The sequence below is a fragment of the Hemitrygon akajei genome, chromosome 8 (genome assembly GCF_048418815.1).
Source record: "Hemitrygon akajei chromosome 8, sHemAka1.3, whole genome shotgun sequence".
Lineage (NCBI taxonomy): Eukaryota > Metazoa > Chordata > Chondrichthyes > Myliobatiformes > Dasyatidae > Hemitrygon > Hemitrygon akajei.
This window is the reverse complement of record NC_133131.1, coordinates 140,250,197-140,273,176: the sequence shown is the minus strand read 5'-3', so window position 1 is coordinate 140,273,176 and position 22,980 is coordinate 140,250,197. Positions and strand designations below refer to the sequence as shown.

Here is a 22,980-nt window from a genome sequence, read left to right as displayed (position 1 = left end):
CTCCATATGAGGCCTAGATCTCCTAAAGTCCACCACCATCTCCTTGGTCTTGGTGATATTGAGACGCAGGTAGTTTGAGTTGCACCATATCACAAAGTCCTGTATCAGTTTCCTATACTCTTCCTCCTGTCCAGCTGCAGCTGCATAAGATCGCCAGTTCAATAAATCACTAGCAGATGTAATTGAGGCTACTATAATGCCTTGAAATGCTGCTGTGAAAGATTTTATACCTTTAGAACCAATTATCCCAGCTGATCTACCTTTTCAATTCAAGCATTTCGATTCCCTGCTTCACCCTTAGTTTTGCTATGAGTATTAACAAGGCACTTATGGAATTACTCAGGTAAAGGCATACAGTCAATGGGGGAGTGTCAGTGAGGGAGTTGGCCTTAATATCAAAACTCAACGTTGTTAGATCCAGAGCTGGAGAAAGATGTAATATATACATTTTTATATGTAATTCCAAAAAAAGAAATATTGTATAATTAGAAGCACTTAAGGTAAATTTAAACATTGTGCATACAGTAGGTACATTCTTATAACTCCAGAAATAGAATAGTTTTCTCTAGTTTCCAGTGATTTTCTCCACTCCCTCGTCTCTTTTTCTATTCCCTATTCTGGCTCCCGTCTTGTCCCTGCTCTTCTATACACATACCCATCCCCTCCTCTGATGCCCTCCTCCTCCCCCCTCTCCCATGGTCCACAGTCCTCTCCTATTAAATTCCTTCTTCGCCTTTTCCACACGTCCCCTCCCAGCATGTGACCGCAAACCCTGCTGCCCCATCCACCCGCCTTCCCCCTCGCTTGGCTTCACCAACCACCTGCCAGTTGGTACTCCTTCCCCTCCCCCATCTTCTTATTCCGGCTTCCTCACCCTTCCTTTCCAGTCCTGATAGAGAGTCTTAGCCCAAAGCTCTGACTGTTCACTCCTCTCCATAGATGCTGCCTGAAATGCAGAGCTCCCCCTGCATCTGAGTATACTAAATGTGTTTTTTGTTTATATATTTCTTATCAATTTCATTGGTGTCTTTAATTAAATACATAACTTTAACCCCAATGATATTATTCTTCAAATGACTCTGCATTTACTGGAGTGTTTTAAACCGCAATTGCATGCAAATAAATGGGAATATCGTTATCACTAACATAATAACCTGAGCAATGCCAGCTAGGGCAGCATGTAGGTTATAAAAATGAAATTACTGTACTTCTTGAAAGTCAGGGCCAAGTACTTCACCACCTATCTCCAGCAGATGTCATCTACCAGAAAGTGAACTGGAACCAAACATCTGAAAATTCTAGTGACAAAAGAATATTGAAAGGCCCAGAAGAAGTTTCCTATAGTGGCGAAATCTAGACCAGAGGGCATAATCTCAGAATACAAGGACATCCCATTATAATAGAGATGAGGAAGAATTTCTTTAGCCAAAGGGTTTTGAATCTGTGGAACTCATTGCTACAGATCTGTAGAGGACAAGTCATTGAATACGTATATTTAAAGCGGAGGTTAACAGGACCCTAAATCAGTAAGGGTGTCAAAAGTTACAGGGAGAAGCAGGAGGATGGGGTTGAGAGGGTTAATAAATCAGCCATGAGGGAGTGGCAGACCAGACTCGATGGTTTAATTCTGCTCCTATGTTGTTATGGTCTAAAGTAGGCTAGGAACTGACCTTTTGGCATTTAATGTTCTGGCTGTTGATTCTTTCTCTTCACTTTCTAAGATAAGGAGGATGTAAAAGTGGCCTACAAAAAAGTGGTGGATACAGCCCAGTTCATCACAGGAAAACCCTCCCCACTGTTGAGAACATCTCCAAAAACCACTGCCACAAGAAAGAAACATCCATCACTGAGGACCCCACCATCCTGGCCATTCTCTTTTCATCCTGCGACCATCAGGTAGAAGGTACAGGAGCTTTAGGTCCCATACCACTAGTGTACTGATCTTTAGAGGTGCAGTTTGTTTTGTATGAACATCGCTTCCTGTATATAAGCTGCTTTTTATATCATTTTCTACGCAGGTTAATTTTGATCCGATTTGAAGCAGATGGTGGAAAGGCTAAGATTAACGTCATGGGCACCCAAGTTATTTCAGACTGTGTGAGAGTAGAATCTGTATAAACGAGAAGATTGTATGTAAGCAAACCAAACACACTGACATACTTAACGCTGTCGCTCGGAAGATGTTTATAAGCTGGTGCCTTCCATTGATGAAGAGGTCTTCCTTCGAATCATGAACAGAGTTTTGCAAAGGCTAGTTATGTGGCTCCTCTTCCTTTCTGCTCTCCTACCAAACAACAGAGAGCAGGCCCTTAGCTGCACATTGAGAAGGAAACCAGAAATGAGAGGTCACTATGTGGAGTTCATGGAGAGACTCTGCAGAAAGATTCATGGTGATGTGGCTCCTCCACTGGATCCCAACAAAGAAAACTGGTATTTGCCCAGCTTTGGAGTTTAACTCCCAGAAACCTGCTAAAATACAAATTTTCTTTGATTCAAATGAACAGTTCAAAGGCATATCACAGAACAATATCCTCTTGCGGGGTCCAGACCTCAATAAGTCTGCTCGGGGTCCTCATGTGCTTCAGAACTGAGTCTATCACAGTGATGGCAGGCATCGATTAAATGTTCCACAGCTTCCTAGTGAGAAAGGATTATCGATATTCTTGTGGTTTTGTGACCGCAAGACAACTAGATTCTGGAGGACCACAGGAGAGTTCATGGATTTGGAAACTGTCCCTCACCAGTTGTGGCAATCTATAGCCTGAAGAGGACAGCTATCAAAGGAGAGAGGGAATTCAGGACCAAAGCACAGAGGTATATAGAAAGGTATTTCTATGTTGATGGTGGTCTTAAATCATTTTCTAGTACAGAAGAAGCATTCAGTCTGCTGAAAGCAGCACAAGACATGTTGGCACAGTCTAATCTCAGACTGCATGTCAGAGCTGAGGCCGGGTACTGTTTCCCATCTGAAGGTCTGGCCAACGGCCTCTGGAATATTTACTTTGGACAGGACCTCCCTCCTATGTAGTGCAGGCTGGGCCTTGGATGGACCTCATTACCAAGACCCTTACTTTCCAGGTCACTGATACAGGAAGACCCTTTGTGTGTTATGGCGGGACTAACAACAGTCTATTTGGCCCTCTTGGAATTGCTGCTCCAGTCAGTATCCAGGGACACTTTATACTAAGAGATTTTATCTTGGACTCTTGTGGATGGGATGTCCCACTCCCCAAAGAGAAAGACAAGCAGCAACAACAGTGGTGCTCTTTTCTTCAGGAGTTTTCAAGGTTTGAAGATTCTGAGAAACTTCACTACAGATCTGCTATCTAAAGCTCAAAAGAAAGAATTCTGCGTCTTCTGTGATGCATCAGCTAAAACTATTGCTGTTTTTGTATTTCTGAAGGTTACATATGCTGCTGGATATAGTGAAGTTGGATTCATCCTGGGCAAGGCAAAGCCTGATCCCAAAACAGATCTCACCGTACCAAGGCTTTAACAAAAAAGCTGAACACAGAACTAAACAGTATCAAGTTCTCAACCGACAGCAATGGTGCACCCGGTAAAACATCCAAAGAAACAAGGAGATTCCATATTTTTAAGACCATAAGATACAGGAGCAGAATTGGGCTGTTTGGCTCGTTGAGTCTGCTCTGCTATTTCATCATGGCTGATTGAATTTTGCTCTCAAACCCAATCTCCTGCTTTTTCCCCAAATCCCTTTATGCCCTGACCAATCAAGAATCTATCAGCCTCTGCCTTAAGCATACATAAGGCCTTGGCATCCACAGCTGCCTATGGCAAAGAATTCCATGGATACACCACTCTCTAGCTAAACAAATTCTTCCACATCACCATTCTAAAAGGACGCCTCTCTATTCTGCCTCCAGTCTTAAACTCTCCCACTATAGGAAACATCTTCTCCATACCCACTCTATCAAGGCCTTTCACTGTTTGCTAAGTTTCCAAGAGGTCATCCCTCATTCATCTGAATTCCAGTGAATACAGGCCCACAACCATCAAGCACTCTTCATATGACAACACATTTAATCCTAGAATCATTTTTGTTAACCTTTCTTTGAACCCTCTCCAAATTGAGCATATCCTTTGTAAGGTAATGGGCCCAATCTGCTCACAGTACTCCAAGTGAGGCCTCATCAGTGTTTTATAAAGTCTTAACATTACACCCTTGCTTTTATATTCTAGTTCTCTTGAAATGAATACTAACATTGCATTTGCCTTCCTCAACAAAGACTCAACTTGCAAATTAACTTAGGAATACTACCAGCCTGGCATCCATATGTCAAACTTAGCTACTGAAATTAAAAGTCATTTGGTGACACATGTGACTTTTGATAATAAATTTACTTTGAAGGTTTTCCGGATGTTGATGAAAAGAATGCATTTAAATGTTGTTTGCATGTATGTTTAATAAAGTCTCGCATAAAAGATTGATTTACAAAATTAAGAAAGGGTCATTAATATTAAGAAGAGATATTGGCTTAAACATGTGATGCAAAATGCAATGGCAAATAATTAATTTTCAGGTTTGGAAGATGATAGTGGTGTTCCCCAAGGGTGACTGCTGAGACCTCTGCTTTGCTGATGTGAGTGGCTTGGACTTGACCTGCATGGTAAAATTCCAAATTTACACATGACAATAATTGGACATTTTGGCAACAGTGACATATGAAAATAAATGCACAGAAGTTTATAAGAATTTTTTGAATTTTAGAGTAAGTACAAGGAGAGATCATATTAATAAAATGGCAAAGTTCAGGATGTTCAGAAAGTATGAAACCTGGTTATAAAAGGTACTGATGCCCATTATCACACGGCATCACCTCCCAAACTCGTGAATTTTCCACACACGTAAAAAATATGTGAGCATTTGGGTGGGAACACCACAACCTCTTAGGAACCTCTTCTCAAAATGAACAATGAATTCTGAGAACCACACCACAAGAGTTGACTTCTAAAAGTATCTATACTGTCTTAAAAGTAATTGCAGTGGATGTAGATGTAGATGCACGAGGAAAAGAAATACTAACTGGGGTAGTTCTTGAGGGCCCACTGGCTACAGTTAGTGGCCACAGTAACTGATCCAGAAGCAAAATAATCTGTACTCCAGCAACGATACTTAAACACCAGTATGATCTCATATGATTCAGTGGGGTAGTCAAACCCCCAAAACTCCCTCAAAGCCTTTGACATTTGATAAAATCCTGCCCTTAACTTTGCTAAGAATGACCATGAATTTTAAGAAAACAAAACTCAGTCCTACATCAATGAGGAGTAACCTAAGTAACTTCCCTAAATTTCTGAAAAAGCAGAAAATTCAGGGATTCTTCATGTCGATGTGTGAGGCTGGGGTTGGGTAGTTTTGGCAGAGATATTAGCAAGTACTGAGAAATGGATATCTTTCCTGTTGCAGCTGTTAACTCTTAACAAAGTGCATCTCATGACAAATTTAATTCACCCCAACATTGTATGGTGGACATTCAGAATCAATACAGCACTATTAAAAATGAACTAAAGAATTTTATGAAGACTAAGAATTTTTTCTTTAAAATAACCTGAAACACTTTGAAAATGAAATCTGTCCACCCTGCAATCCTAAAGTCCTATGAAATCAATGGAGAGAGAAATTCTTATTACTGTTGTTTTAATTGCTTTAATTATTATGAACATTACTGTCATGACATAAGAGGGGACTGTTTGTTCCCTCAAGTCTCTGTAATCATATCAATCCCATTCCAGTACTGTACAAAATTGAACTTCTCAGGATCTAAGACCCAGTTTCCCAGAGTGAATACAAGGGGTTCTCATCAGTACACACAAAATGCTGGAGGAACTCAGCAGGCCAGGCAGCATCTATGGAAAAGAGTACAGTTGACGTTTCGGGCCGAGACCCTTTGGCAAGGCTGGGAAAAAAGATACATTTGATGTTTCAGGCTGAAGCAGATTCAAAACCCAGACTCCACTGCATCACTGAAGCCTCCAACAACCTCGGACACCTGCATTGATAGTGGTGGAGTTTGGCTTTGGAACCTGCTTTGGCCCAAAATGTTGACTATACTCTTTTCCATAGATGCTTCCTGGCCTGCTGAGTTCCTCCAGCATTTTGTGTCCGTTGATTAGATTGCTGGCATTTGCAGATTTTCTCTTGTTTATGACAAAGGATTCTGAGTAGGCCAGCACTAGGCTGTTTGATCCCTTGGAGATGCTGCGGCTGAGCATTTTCAAACACACACCTGCAATTTGCCAGTAAATTTAAGACGTGCCTTTAATGACAAATGCCTAATTATCCTGGACTTGCTGGTAGTTCAGCAAAATCTGGCCCATTATTTATGATTTTAAAACTAATTTAGAATTTAGAAATGTATTGTAGTACTGTGACTTCACTTACAGATATAAATATCACAATAGTGCCTGTGTAGATTCACTTAAAATGTGTGAAAACAATTCCCAATGGAATGCCAGTTCTTTAACATTTAAAAAAATTAACCCACTTTTTGTTTTTGCCCTATTTCCTTATCTGTTAAGTTGGTTTATGCTGACTGTTCAATTCGATCTAGCAACATATACTCACTCACCAAAGTGATATGTGTTGGTCAACATTGTAAAGGCACACTTTGTAAAGGCCTTTTGTTTAACAGGAAAACTTCCGAAGGTTGAGCAGTATCTGTGGGAAGAGAGAAATTGTTGACATTTTGTGTCAAAATCCTGCATCAGGACTCAGAGTGGAGGGGCAGAATGGACAGAATAAAGAGGAGAAAGGAAGTGGTGAGGGAGGAGTCTGGGAAGTGAGAGGCAATAGCAAGAAGGTAGTGCCAGCTCGGGGAGGAGAGGGGGGAGTTGGGGGATAGTGGCAGGTGAATGGTAGATGGAAGCAGATAAAGAAAAACATGAGAGGTGAAGGGAAAAGAGCATGAAGGTTGGAGAAAGCAGCTAGAGTGAGATAAATAGGTACAGAAAGGTACAGAAGCCTGAAAGCACAGACTCAGTGATTCAGGAACAGGTTCTTCTCCTCTGCCGCCCGATTCCTAAATGGACATTGAAGCTTTGGACACAACCTCACTTGTTTTATTTATTTATTTCTGTTTTTGCAATATTTTTAATATAACTAGTGTGTGTGTGTGTGTGTGTGTGTGTGTGTGTGTGTGTGTGTGTGTGTGTGTGTGTGTGTGTGTGTGTGTGTGTGTGTGTGTGTGTGTGTGTGTGTGTGTGTGTATTTATTTTCTATATTTATATCATGTACCTGCATTGCATTGTACTGCTGGCACTAAGTTAACAAATTTCACAACATATGCTGGTGATATTAAACCTGATTTTGATTCTGATTCTGAAGGTTATCAGTGCTGTAACCTGATAAGTAAAGAAGTTGTTATGGGAACTATGGGGAAAGAGGTAATAGGTGGATGCTGAGGGAGCCTGTGGGTAGTAGTGTGTAGTAGATGGATAGAAACCGGAGGGGGAGAGTGACAAAGGTGGTTGATGGTAAAGATATGTGGTTCGAGGAAAAAGGTGCACATTTGGAAGAACCCCAGGAGGGTTGGAAGGAGGGAAAAGCTGGAGGGGAGGTTACTTACAACTGGAAAACTCACTGTGCTTGATATTAGGTTGTGGACCATCCAGGTGAATTGTGAGGTGCTGTTCCTGTAATTTTAGTTGTGCCTCACTGACAAGAATGGACAGGCCAACCTGGGAATGGGAAGGAGAACTGCAATGTCATGCAATTGGGAACATTGACCAAGTGTAGGAGTTCTGCAAAATAGTTGTCCGGTCTGCTCTCGGGCTCAATGGTGTGGAGGAGGTCACATCAGGAGCACTGAATGCATCAGGTGAGGTTGGGAGAGATGCACATGAACCTTTGCCTCGCCTGGAAGGACTGTTTAGCTGAGAGAAAAAGTAATAGAGAACAAGTATTACTTCCTCTGTGTGTGTGTGACTGCAGGGGTAAGTATCAGGAATCAAGGACGGATGAATGGACCAGAGACTCATGGGGGAGGGGTCCCTGTGGAAGACAGGAATAGAGGATGAGATGGTGGGATCCTGGATGAACAAAGGATGATGTGCTGGTACGGGAAAGGTGAGGACCGGAACAACACCGTCTCTGTTCAGACTGGAGGCAGTGGGGTGACAGCGGAAGTACGAGAAATGGAAGAGGTGTGAGAATGACAATTCTTTTTCTCACTTAAAGGCTGCTCAATGCTCTAAGTTCCTCTAGCAGATGTTTATTGCTCCAGATTCCAGCATCTTCTGTCTCTTGTGTATACCATCCTTTTGTAAAAGTGTGAGGCAAAGTGTTTCTGGTGTGATGGTTTTCAAATGGACTTAATTACGGTAACTGAATGTTCCTCTATGAGAAATTCAAAATGGAATTTTCTTGGTCTATAGTACGTGGTCAAATAAGTATTCAAGCAAGAGTTTCTGCACTAAGGTCAGTAGATATGTATATATATAACAGAAGTGATGTAAGACCGGCTAGGGCTTAACTGTTGGTTGTTTTACAATAAGCACAAAGTCAAAATGAAACCTCAGAAGTGGAAAGTCTTAGCTAGGATTTCAGCTGTTCCCTTCAGAAACATCAAGCCCAAATATGGATTGAGCTATTCTTTGCTTTAATAAATGGGCTCAAATGAGAAGGAGTAACATTTCAGACGTCTGCTATTCTGCTGAATCTAATGATTATTGAAACAAAAGCTGGGTTTGGTCTGTTCCTAAAAGCGAATGCAAAATGTGTTTGAATAATGGAGTGATGGTAATAGAGTTTCTGCTGTCATTGTAAATATTGGATCAGGCCATGTGGCCAACCTGCCATTCCGTATGTTATGGGTGACATTACGTCACCCTGATTCAACCTCTCTTCCACAGGAGTTGAAGAAATATATTTCCAATCAATGGCCTTCTCTAGTCCTTTTATGATTAAAGAACATAGTAAGAACAGTACATGTCACTTTGTCCATCATAAATGCACCGACCATGATGCCAAGTAAATCTAAACCACTCTGCCTACACATGGTGTGTATCCCTCTATTCTCTGTGGTCATGTGTCTGTCTAAACGTCTCTCAAATGCTGCTTTCATATCTGCTTCTACCACTTCCTCTGGAAAGTGCATTCCAGGCGCCTGCACTCACTGTGGAGGGAAAAAAACAATTTGCAATGCAAATCTGCTTTAAATTTTCCTCCTCTTGCTTAAGCTCTTTTCTATTTGATATTTTCACCTTGGGGAAAAGTCTCTGGACCTACTCTATTGATTCTTTCTCATAATGTAATTCAATTCAATCAGTTGCTTCCAACACTCCTGAAAAATCAAACCACATTTATTCAGTCTCTCCTTAGTTAATAAGCATTCAATTCAGGCAACACCTGGTAAACATCTTCGGCATCTTCTCTAAAGCCTCCCCATCCTTCCTATCGTGTGATGATCAGAAATGGACACATACACTAAATGTGGTTTAATCTAAGTTTTATACAGTTGTAACATGACTTCCCAACTAAAGAAGGACAAGCATGCAGTACACCATCTTCACCACCCTATGCAGTTGTTTTAGCACTGTCGGGGAACCATGGACTTGCACTCCAAGATTCCTCTGTACATCACTGCTCTGAAGGGCCCTGCATTTACTGTATCCTTTCCAAAATGGTTTAAACATTCTCTGTGCTTGGAACTGCTTGATAAAGGAGCCTTTTTAAACTAAACAAATCAAAGTAAAAACACACACAAAATGCTGGTAGAACACAGCAGGCCAGTCAGCATCCGAACACTCTGCTCTCCGCTCCCTCTGCACCAATCCCAACCTCACTATAAAACCCGCTGATAAGCGGGGAGCTGTTGTTGTCTGGCGTACTGACCTCTACCTGGCCGAGGCACGGCAACAACTCTCTGATACCTCCTCTTATTTACCCGTTGATCATGACCCCACTAAAGAGCACCAGGCCATTGTCTCCTATAAACATAGATGCTGCCTGACCTGCTGTGTTCTACCAGCATTTTGTGTGCGTTGTTTAAATTTCCAGCATCTACAGATTTCCTCGTGTTTGCAAATCAAAGTAGAAGTTTTTTTTCCTTGAAAAGATCTTTGGCTGTAATTATTTTAATGATCCTTCATAGTATACAGTGAAAGTTAGATATGGCGCAGTAGAAAGCCATTCAGCCCATCAGATTTGGACTTGATACTACAGTCTTTTTGGCTGTTAAGTCAGCAATTGAGCTTACAATTTTCATGATTGGAATTGGCTGGAGGTAATCAAACACTAAATGTTGTTGACTTAAACATTCAAATTTCTTTATTTATAGTGAAGATTACAATATACTGTACATATTTGCATAGATAAATCCCATAGGGAAAGTAACTGGTTAGATAACCTGCTCTTCTTCAAATGCTGCTGTGGGTGCATTGAACAGACTGAATTTGATTTTACATTTCAACTGAAACCCAATATCCTCTTCACCACCACTCCCCACAAGGCCGTAATTCTCCAACATGAACATATACAACAGTATTACATTTGGGTTGTTGTCTGGTCCTGTAGCCTTTGTATTATCCACTGCCCTCATCTGGTTGTTGATCTTACTTTATCACTGGTATCTGGCCAATGTCAGACAGGCATCGGAGGAGCTAAGCACATAACCAGCAGGCAGGAAACCCAGCATCCCGATGTCTTCCCTATCGTTGCGGGAGATTTCAACCAGGCCAACCTGAGCAAGTCTGAACAACTACTGCTGGACTAAACTTAAATCAATGAGGGATGCAGGGTTTGAATGCTGTAACATCTTACAAAGTTGGATTAAGTGACATGAGCGACAGCAGGGCTTTGCTTCCATATGAGCTTAATGCCTTCAATGCTTGCTTTGACCATCAGAAGAGGGAGGAATCATCAAACCCCCACATCTTCTTTGGTCTCAGTATCTGAAGATGACATGCAGGCTGCCTTCAGTAGAGTGAATCCAAGGAAAGTTTCTGGTCCAGCCAGGTTACCTGGCCAAGTACTAAAGGCCAGTGCTAACCAACTGGCTGGTGTGCTTACGGATATCTTCAACCTCTCGCTTCGGCAGAGTGAGGTAGCCATTTGCTTCAAGAAGGTTTCAATTATACCCAAGAAGAGCATGGTAACCTGTTTCGATGACTATCACCCAGTTGCACTTACATCCACAGTGATGAAGTGTTTTGAGAGGCTGGTGATGAAACATAACAGCTCCTGTCTGAGCAGTGACTTGGATCTGCTCCAATTTTCCTACTGGAGCAAAGGGTTCACAGCAGGTGCTATCTCGTTGGCTCTTTGCACAACATTGGAACATCTGGACAACATAGATACATACATCAGGACATTCTTTATCGATCGCAGCTCAGCATTTAATACCACCGTCCCCTCAAAACTAATCAGTAAACTCCAGGACCTGGGCCACAATACCTCCTTGTGTAATTGGATCCTGGATTTCCTCAATTGCAGACTCCAGAGAGTTTGGATTGGTAAAAGTAACACCTCCACGATCTCCGTAAGCGCAAGAGCACCACAGGGATGTGTGCTTAGACCCTGCTCTACTCACTTTACGCCTATGACTCTGTGGCTAAGCACAGCTCCAACACCATATACAAATTTGTTGATGACACCTCTGTTGTGGGTCGTATCAAAGGTGGTGATGATTCAGCATACGGGCGGGAGATTGAAAATTTGGCTGAGCTGTCTTGTAACAACAACCTCTCACTCAATGTCAGCAAGACCAAGGAACTGATTGTAGACTCGCACCACCAGGTTCAAGAACAGTTACTACCCCTCAACCATCAGGCTCTTGAACAATTACTACCCCTCAACCATCAGGCCCTTGAACAGTTACTACCCCTCAACCATCAGGCCCTTGAACAAAAGTGGATAACTACACTCATCTATTGAGATATTCTTACAACCAATTATCTCAATTTAAGGACTCTTTATCTTGTTATTTCATGCTCTCATTATTTATTGCTATTTATTTATATATTGTTTTCTCTACTTGATCTTTCATTGATCCTGTTTTAGTTACTATTCTATACATTTACTGAGTATAACCACAGGAAAAAGAATCTCAGGGTTGATTGTGCTGACATATAGTACTCTGATATAAAAAAACTTTGTCTTTGAGATGTGGAACCTGTGTAGCCAACACACTTGTCCACTGTTATACCACCATCAAGAACACCTACTGTGCCATCCCACACCCATACTTTGGAAAGTCCGATCATCTGGATGTACTTTAACTCCCAGTGTATAGGCAGAGACTAAAGACCTCGGCATCAGTGGTGAGGGTCGCTGGTTAAGGGATGTGGAGGAATGCTTATAGGGCTGCTTTGAGTCAGTGGACTAGACAATATTCAGGGATTCATCTTCGTGTCTGATTAGGTATGCCACATTTGTCACCGACTTCATCAAGACCTGTGTGGATGAGTGCCTACCTTCGAGAAAATACTGGACATACCCAAACCAAAAGCTATGGATGAACTAGGAGATTCATAGTCTGCTGAGGGCTAGATCTGTGGCATTCAAGAATGTTGTCCCAGAATTACGCAAGAAGTCCAGGTGCGGCCTACAGAAGGCTATTTTAAGGGCAAAATACAATTCCGATTGAGGCTAGAGAAAGAATTAGATGCACGCCAGTGCTGGCAGGGTTTGGAGGCCATTACATCTTACGGAGTAAAACCTAACAGCGTGAATGGCTATGATGCTTCACTTCCAGATGAGCGCAATGCCTCTTACACACACTTTGAAAGGGAGATTAAAATCTCTGTGCATCTGGTGACCCTGTGATCTCTGTCTCAGAGACCAACGTCAAAATATCTTTTATGATCGTGAAATCGTGCAAGGAATCAGGTCCTAATGGTGTACCCAAGGCGCTAAAAACCTGTGCCACCCATTTGGTGGAAGTGTTCAAGGACAACTCCAATCTCTCACTGCTGCAGTTGAATGTTCTCACCTGCTCAAAAGGGCAACAATCAAACCAGTGCCCAAAAAAAGCAGGGTGAGCTGCCTCAATGAATATTGCTCACATCTACAATGATGAAATGTCTTGAGAGGTTGGTCAAAGCTAGAATCAATATAAACAAAGACCTGGCCCTGTTGCAATTTGCCTGTTGCCCCAAAAGGTCTATATTGGATGCAAACTCACCGGCTCTCATCTTGGCCTTAAGTCACCTGGACAACAGCAATAGCTATGCCAGGCTGCTGTTTATTGAAAACAACTCAGCATTCAACACAATTGTACTCTCAGTTCAATCAAAAAGCTCCAAAACCTGGGTGTCCTCATGTTCTTCTATAATTGGATCCTTGACATCCTCACCAGGAGACCACACTCACTGCAGATCAGAAATAATATCTCCTCCTCACTGACCATCTACACTGATGCACCTCAAAGATGTGTGCTTAGCCACTGCTCTACTCTCTCTACACCCATGAGTGTGTGTAGCTCGGTTCTATCCATTCATTTGCCGATGGCATAACTATTTGGCAGAAATTCAGGTGATGTGAAGGCATATAGGATCAAGATAGATCAGCTAGTTGTGTGGTGCCACAACAACAATCTTGCACTCAACATGAGTAAGACCAAGGAATTAATTGTAGACTTCAAGAAGAGGAAGTCAAGGGAACATACAACAGTCCTCATCGAGGGATCAGAAGTGGAAAGGGAGAGCAGTTTCAAGTTCCTTGCTGTCAGCATCTTTGAGGCCCAACAGATCGATGCAATTACAAAGAAGGCACAACAGCAGCTATATTTCATTATGAGTTTGAGGAGAATTGGTATGTTACCAAAGTCACTCGCAAATTTCTACAGATGCACCTTGGTGAGCATTCTAACTGGTTGCATCACTGTCTGGTATTGAATGGCCACTTCAGTGGATCAGAAGAAGCTGCAGTAAGTTGTAAACTCTGCCAGATCCATCATGGGCACTAACCTCCCCCCCTGCATTGAGGACACTTTCAAAAGCTGATGCTTCAAAAAGTCAGCATTTATCATTAAGGATCCCAGTAACACAGGACATGCTCTCTTCCCATTGCTACCAGCAAGGATGAAGACACATACTCAACATTTCAGGAAGAGCTTCTTTCCCTCTGCTATCAGATTACTTAATGGAAATGAACCCATGAACACTGCCAAAATCAGCATGATTTCCTTAAGAGGAAACCTTGCCTAAAAATCTGTTGCAATTCTTTGAGAAAATAACAAGCAGAATAGACAAAGGAGTCAGTGCACGTTGTATACTTGGATTTTCAGAAGGTCTTTGACAAGGTACCACACATGAGGCTGCTTAACAAGGTAAGAGCCCAAGGTATTAAAGGAAAAATATTAGCATGGATGGAAGATATAGGAGCAGAATTAGGCCGTTTGACCCAACAAGTGTGCTCTGCCAGTTCATCATGGCTGATCAATTTTCCTCTCTGCCCAATCTCCTGCCTTCTCACCATAATCCTTCATGCCCTGACCAATTAAAAATCTATCAATCTCTGCTTTAAATCCACATCAAGACTTGTCCTCCACAGCCGTCTGTGGCAATGAATTCCAGAGATTTACCACTCTCTGACTAAAGACATTCCTCCTCATCTCCATTCTAAAAGGACGCCCCTCTATTCTGAGGCTGTGTCCTCTGAGCTGAACCTCTCCTACCATAGGAAACATCCTTTCCACATCCACTCTATCAAGTCCTTTCACTATTCAATAGGTTTCAATGAGGTCATCCCTCATTCATCTGAATTCAGGTGAAATCAGTCCAGAACCATCAAATGCTCTTCATATGACAAGTCATTGATTCTGGAATTTTTTTTGTGTACCTCCTTTGAACCCTATCTAGTTTCTGCACATCCTTTCTAAGATAAGGGGCTTCAAACTGCTGACAATACTCCAAGTGAAGCCTCACCAGTGCTTTATAAAGTCTCACCATTACATATTTGCTTTTATATTCTAGTCCTCTTGAAATGAATGCTAACATTGCATTTGCCTTCCTCATCACAGACTCAACCTGCAAATTAACCTTCAGGGAATCCTGCACAAGGACTCCCAAGTCCTTTTGTGTCTCCTTTTTTTTTGTATTTTCTCTCCATTTATAAAATAGCCAACCCTTTCATTTCTTCTACCAAAGTGCATGAACATGACCATACACCTCCCAACACTGTATCCCATCTGCCATTTCTTTGACCATTCTCCAAATCTGTCAGTCCTTCTGTTGCCTCTCTACTTCCTCAATACGACCTGTTCCTCCACATATCTTTGTATCATCTGCAAACTTCGCAACTAAGCCATCAATTCTGTCATCAAAGTCATTGACATATAACGTAAAAAGAACCGGTCCCAACACAGACCCCTATAGAACACCACTAGTCATCGGCAGCCAACCAGAAAAAGGGTCCCTTTATTCTCACTCTTTGCCCTTTGCCAATCAGCCACTCTTGATCCATGCTAGAATCTTCCCTGTAATATCATGGGCTCAAAACATGTTAAGCAGCCTCATGTGTGGCACATTGTCAAAGGTCTTCTGAAAATTCAAGTACACAACAACAACCTTTGTCTATCCTGCATATTATTTCTTCAAAGAATTCCACCAGGTTTGTCAGGCAAGGTTTTCCCATGCTGACTATGGCCTATTTTTACCATGTGCCTCCAAGTGCACTGAGACCTTGTCCCTAATATCAACATCTTCCCAACCACTTACATCAGGCTAATTGGCTTATAATTTCCTTTCTTCTGCTTCCTTCCCTTCTTAAAGAATGGAGTGACAGTTGCAATTTTCCAGTCCTCCAGAACTACTCCAGAACCTAGTGATTCTTGAAAGATCATTACTAATGTTGTGACTGTGGTCAAAGTCACTGGAGAGACACTGATGCTGGCTATACAGAAGTCTTTATTCGTCACAAGCAGACGTTCTCCTGGAGACCTTCTCTGGAGAGTCTCACAAACTCAAAAGTACTTTGCATTTTTATAACCTGAATATCAATGGTCATAGTAGATCATTCAATACAATTTCAATCATTGCAATGACATTTGTTTTCTTCAATACTTTGAGTTGACAATGCTTCCATTGAATTGCATATCTTTAGTGCCAGCCAACCTTTGAATTTGCAAATACCTTTGCTGGGGAAACCTGTTGACATTACCATATCAGTCTGGACTGCAAGCTTCTTTTAACTCAAGTTACAATGGTGCAAATTACTTACACCCATAGTTGCCAGGACTGATGCTGGCCAACTAACACAACTCTTAATATTTGGCTGATGCATACTCAAATATCTCATGGTCACCATTTTGCAAACCATATCTCTTAGTCAGCTTTTATCTTCCATTTACTGCTTGTAATTTATATTTTACATTAAGAACTGAAGAATGGCTCTTGCTTGAATTAATACCTGCTATATTCACATACATCCAGAATACTCCCTAATCTCTTACAGCTACCCCTTTCAGAACATTGGGGAGTAGTCCGTCTGGTGCAGGTGATCTATCTGCCTTCAGAACTTCCAACTTCCCAAGCACCTTCTCCTTAGTAATAGTAACTGCACTCACTTCTGCCCCCTGACACTCTTGAATTTCTGGCATACTGCTAATGTCTTCCACAGTGAAGATGATGCAAAATACTTTCTTCAGTTCACCTGCCATTTCCTTGTCCTCCATTGCTACCACTCCAGTGTCATTTTCCAGCAGTCTAATACCCACTCTCTCCTCTTTTACTCTTTATATATCTGGAAAAAACTTTTAATATCCTCGTGTATATTATTGGCTAGCTTACTTTCATATTTCATCTTTTCTGCCCTTATGGCTTTATAGTTGGCTTTTGTTGGTTTTTAAAAGCTTCCCAATCCTCTAACTTCCTGCTAGTTTTTGCTATATTATGTGCCCTCTCTTTTGCTTTTATGCTGTCTTTGACTTCCCTTGTTAACTACATTTGCTTCAACCTCTCTTTAGAATACTTCTTCTTTGGGACGTATCAATCCTTCACCTTCCAAATTGCTCCCAAAAACTCCAGCCATTGCTGTTCTACTGTCATCCTTGCTGATGTCCCCTTCTTATCAAGTTTGGGTAGCTCTGCTCTCATACCTCCATAATTCCCTTTACTGTAAAACAGACACGTTTGACTTTAATTTCTCCCTCTCAAACTGCAGGGTGAATTCTATCTGATTATGATCACTGCCTCCTATAAGGGATCCTTTCCCTTTAAGCTCCCTAATCAAACCTGGTTCATTACACAATCCAGAATTGCCTTTTCCCTAGTGGGGTCAACCACAAGCTTTTCTAAAATTCCACCTTGTAGGCATTCTACAAATTCAAACTCTTGGGATCCAGCACCAACCTGATATTCCCAATCGACCTGCATACTGAAATCCCCTATGCCAATTGTAGCATTCCCCTTTTTTCATCCCTTTTCTATCTCTCATTGTAATTTCTACCCACATCCTGGCTACTATTCGGAGGACTTACATATAGCTCTGGCTCTCTTTACCCTTGTAACTTTGTAACCCTACCCACAAGGATTCTATATCTTCCGATCCTTTGTCACCACTTTTTAAGGATCTGATTTCAATTTTTAATTAACAGATCAACCCCTCTGCCTTCCTGCCTGTCCTTTTGATACAAGGTGTATTTGTGGATTTTAAGCACCAAATATTATATCTTCTTTCAGCCACAACTCAGTGATGCCCATATCATCATACCTGCCAATTTTGAATTGCACTACAAGATCATCTACTTTATTCCATATATGGCATGCATTCAAGTATAATATCTTCTATCTTGTATTCATCACTCTTTGCTATTTTGCTCCCATGTTACACTTGAACTCATCCACTGACTGCAATTTTCACCGTCATCTGCCTGTCCTTCCTCACAATCTCACTACACATTGCATCTATTGTATACCAACTTCCCATCCTCAGTCCTGTTCTCCGACTCTCATCCCCCAACAGCGCTAGCAAACCTGGCAAAGACGTTGGTCCCCCTTGTGTTTTGGTGTACCCCATCCTTTTTGTGCAGGTCATACCTTCCTTCTCCCAATGGTCCAGAAATCTGAAACCTTGCTTCCTGCACCAATTCCTCAACCACACATTCATCTGCTAAATCATCCGATTCTTAACCTACACACACAAAATGCTGGTGGAACACAGCAGGCCAGGCAGCATCTATAAGGAGAAGCACTGTCGACGTTTCGGGCCGAGACCCTTCGTCAGGACTAACTGAAAGGAAAGATAATAAGAGATTTGAAAGTAGTGGGGAGAGGGGGAAATGCGAAATGATAGGAGAAGATCGGAGGGGGTGGGATGAAGCTAAGAGCTGGAAAGGTGATTGGTGAAAGTAATACAGAGCTGGAGAAGGGAAAGGATCATGGGACGGGAGGCCTCGGGAGAAAGAAAGGAGGAGGTGGGCGAGCACCAGAGGGAGTAGGAGAACAGGCAGAGTGATGGGCAGAGAGAGAGAAAAAACAACTAAATATTTCAGGGATGGGGTAAAAAGGGGAGGGGCATTAACAGAAGTTAGAGAAGTCAATGTTCATGCCATCAGGTTGGAGGCTACCCAGCCAGTATATAAGGTGTTGTTCCTCCAACCTGAGTGTGGCTTCATCTTGACAGTAGAGGAGGCCATGGATAGACATATCAGAATGGGAATGGGACGTGGAATTAAAATGTGTGGCCACTGGGAGATCCTGCTTTCTCTGGCAGACAGAGCGTAGGTGTTCAGCGAAATGGTCTCCCAGTCTGTGTTGGGTCTCACCAATATATAAAACGCCACACCGGGAGCACCGGATGCAGTATACCACACCAGCTGGCTCACAGGTGAAGTGTCCCCTCACCTGGAAGGAATGTCTGGGGCCCTGAATGGTGGTGAGGGAGGAAGTGTAAGGACAGGTGTAGCACTTGTTCCGCTTACAAGGATAAGTGCCAGGAGGGAGATCGGTGGGAAGGGATGGGGGGGACGAGTGGACAAGGGAGTTGCGTAGGGAGCGATCCCTCCGGAAAGCAGAAGGGGGGGGGGGGAGGGAAAGATGTGCTTGGTAGTGGGATCCCGTTGGAAGTGGCGGAAGTTACGGAGAATTATACGTTGAACCTGGAGGCTGGTGGGGTGGTAGGTGAGGACAAGGGGAACCCTATCCCGAGTGGGGTGGCGGGTGGATGGGGTGAGGGCAGATGTAAGGGAAATGGGAGAGAAGCGCTTGAGAGCAGAGTTGATGGTGGAAGAAGGGAAGCCCCTTTGTTTAAAAAAGGAAGACATCTCCTTCATCCTGGAATGAAAAGCCTCATCCTGAGAGCAGATGCAGTGGAGATGGAGGAATTGTGAGAAGGGGATAGCATTTTTGCAAGAGACAGCGTGGGAAGATCCAGCCTACAGCTGTGAGAGTCTGTAGGCTTATAGTAGATATCAGTAGATAAGCCATCTCCAGAGATGGAGACAGAAAGATCAAGAAAGGGGAGGCAAGTGTCAGAATTGGACCAGGTAAATTTGAGGGCAGGGTGAAAGTTGGAGGCAAAGTTAATGAAGTCAACGAGCTCAGCATGTGCCAATGCAGTCGTCGATGCAAAGAAAGAAAAGAGGGGGACGGATACCCGTATAGACTTGGAACTTGGACTGTTCCACAAAGCCAACAAAAAGGCAGGCATAACTGGGACCCATGTGGGTGCCTATGGCTACACCCTTGATTTGGAGGAAGTGGGAGGAGCCAAAGGAGAAATTATTGAGAGTAAGAACTAATTCCGCTAGATGGAGGAGACCACTCTCCTCCAAAAAGAAGTGAAGAGCTTTGAGAACGTCCTGGTGGGGGATGGAGGTATATAGGGACTGGACGTCCATGGTGAAAATAAGGCAGATGCCTGTCTGGCATCCCCACTACTCTGATAGTGCAATATGAAAGAAAGAAAGAAAAATTAAATTAAAAAATCTACCTACAGCATTTGCATCTCCCCACCGAAGCCCCTATGAGCCAAAGCCTGAGCTCCCTGTTCTAACTCTGGCCCACTCCCACAATGTCCACTCCTCTTCAGCCTAACCTTTTTATTGGCTCTTGCCAAGTGCCTAATTATGCACAATCCAGCATTCTCCCCGACCTCTCTCATTAAAATGCATTTTTGCTTACAGAACTGCCACTCACTGATGTTTTTTGTTTCTTGTACCATTCTCTGTAACTCTAGAGACTGTTATGTGTAAAAATTCCAGAAAATTGCCCCATCTGTCACCAACAATCATTCCACAGTTAGTCACTGAAATCACATTTCTCCCCTGTTCTGATGTTTGCTTTGAACAACTGAAACTCTTGATCGTGTCTGCATGTTTTTGTGCAATGAGTTGCTGCCTCATGGTTGGCTGATTAAATATTTACATTAATGAGCAGGTGTACCTAATAAAGTGAGGCATCTTCACCAAATCGGCATTTCATCTTTAGGTGTGCCTGGTGTTGCTCAGAGCGTGTCATTCATCATAAAATTGGGATGTATCCCCTTGCTTGATTGTACGTAGAGAAGTGCAACGCAAGAACAATCCCTTCGGCCCACACTACCGGTGCTGAACAAGCCGAACTAATGGTAGGTTGAAGGATAACCCGACCACCAGGTTACAGGCAGTGTTGTTGTACATCTCTGCCGCCGAGGATTATCTACAGAGCCACATGGAGGGCCAGTTTTGGATCTGTTGTAAGTTTATACCATGCAGCCTGATTATGTTGCCATACAAAATGACATGGAGTCGAGCGCAGAAGTTGCAGGGGCCCTGGCAGAGATATTTAACACATCCTTAGCCATCAGTGATGGGCTGGAGGACTGGGGGATAGCTAATGTTATTCTGCTGCAGAGTGAATAAGCCAGGGAATTATAAACTAGTGAGCCTGACAGCAGTAGTGGGTAAATTACTGGAGGGTACTCTAAGGGACAGGATACCTAAGTATTTGGACAGGGTCTGCTTGGTGTGTGGCAGGTCTTGTCTAACCACAATGCTTTTTTGAGGACGTTACCAAGAAGGTTGATGAAGGTATTGGGCATTGTCTGCAAGGCCTTTGACATAGTCCTGAATGGGAGGTTGATCCAGAAGGTGAACTTGCTTGGCATTCAGGATGAAGAAGGCAGTTGCACTCAATGTTGGCTTAGCAGGAGAAACCAGAGATGGTTGTCTCTCTGACTGGAGGCCTGGGACTAGTGGTGTGCCATGGGGATCTGTGCTGGATCCATTGTTATTTATCATCTATATTAATGATTAAATGTTAATGTGATAAACTGGGTCAGCAAATGTGTGAATGATTCCAAGTTTGGTGGGATAGTGAACAGTAAGGAAGGCTATCAAAGTTTGCAGAATGATCTCGCTAGCTGAGAAAATGGGCTGAAAAATGCCAAATGGAATTTCATGCAGACAGGTGTGAGGTATTGCACTTTGGGAGGACCAATCAGGAGTAGAACTTACAGAGTGAATGGTAGGACACTGAGGAGTGTGGTAAAACAGAGGGATCTGGGAATACAGTTCCATAATTCCTTGAAAGGGGTGTCACAGGTAGATTGGGTTGTAAGGACAGCTTTTAGAACATTGGCCTTCAAAACTCAGGGCATTGAGTACAAAAGTTGAATTATTATGTTGAATTTGTATAAGACATTGGTAGGGCCTATTTCAGAGCACTGTGTGAAGTTTTGGTCCTCTACCTACAGGAAATCTATCAATTATATTGAAAGAGTGCAGAGAAAATCTACAAGGGCGCTGCTGAGGCTTGAGGTCCTGAATAGGGTAGGACTTCAGGAGAATAAAGGGGATTGGGTGAGTGAGTGCATGCAGGCTTTCCCCCTCAGCTTCAATGAGATTAGAACTAGAGGTCATAGGTTTAGGATGAAAGGTGAAATAGTCAAGGGGAATCTGAGGGGGATTTTCTTCACTCAAAGGGTGGGGTAAATGCAGATCAAGCTGCCAGTGGAAGTGGTAGATGCAGGTTGAAATGAAAGGTATGGAAGGCTATATTCCTGGTGCAGATAGATGAAACCAGGCAGAAGACCCAGCTTGCATGAAGCAGATGAACAGAAGGGCCTGTTTCTGTGCTGTCATGCTGTATGGGACATGGTGAGACGGCAGGTGTATGGGGTTGAGTGGGATCAGGGATCAGCCATGATTGAATGGCGGAGCAGACTCGATGGGCTGCATGGCCCAATTCTGCTCCTATGTCTTATGGTGTGGCTATTGCACAACTATCATTGGGTCTTAAGAGAGGCCTAAATCCTATGCACAGACTTTGCATATATATGGACCCCATGGGCAGATGTTCTAAGCATAGAGGGACATAGACACAGCATCTCGTCCATGCCCACGTCCTCCTTCACCCCTCCCTCACTACCCTCTTCTGATTCCTTCCCTGCTTCATCTTATCTTACTACACCCGCTGTCATTTTGAACAGAAATGAGCAAGAAGGACGCTTAAAGGGCAGTGAGTCTTCGGAATTATCCAGGGCAAGTCTCACCACAAAGGTTTTCTTTCCTGATTCTTCAGAAGGGCTCAAAAACAAAAGAAATGATTCATTTTTGAAAGTTTTATTGAAAACCTTCAAAAACTAGGTCAAAGGGCTCAGCAGAAGTGAAACCGGGCCTTCCCGTTTTTCAGCGATACGGGGAAGTACACGAGAAAACTCAGACCCTGTCAACCTCATGTATGAATCCCTTAATTTAGGTGGCATAACTGATCTAATATATTACCTGTACTTTGAAACTGGGAACCAGCCGAAAAACAACTATACAGCTTTGTCAATTCATCCCGAAATCCACTTATATTCGCCGTGTGTATTCGTCAGGGATTGTAAACTAAAGTCAACATGCGCACAATTCTTGCTAACCCGCTCAAGCGGCGAAACTAGCAGCGAAAGCAAAAAGGCGTTTTTGTTTTGTGAGTTTCGATTCAGTTGTACGGGCACTACCTATCAGACTGATTGACCAAGCGTTTTGCGTTTTTCCTGCAGTCAGGCCGAACTCGGCATTTACGGCCGACTTCGGAGAGAAAGAGAATGCCAAA

At 42.8% G+C, this 22,980-nt stretch overlaps 1 long non-coding RNA gene across 1 annotated transcript; it reads right to left on the bottom strand.

Moving 5' to 3' along the window:
* Nucleotides 1-4,509: 4,509 nt before the first annotated feature.
* On the bottom strand, nucleotides 4,510-22,778 carry LOC140731473 (uncharacterized). Its single transcript, XR_012099847.1, has 3 exons — nucleotides 22,668-22,778; nucleotides 6,594-6,682; nucleotides 4,510-4,624 (listed from the first exon to the last, which is right to left on the bottom strand). It is a non-coding gene; the product is annotated as an uncharacterized lncRNA (long non-coding RNA).
* Nucleotides 22,779-22,980: the final 202 nt, after the last annotated feature.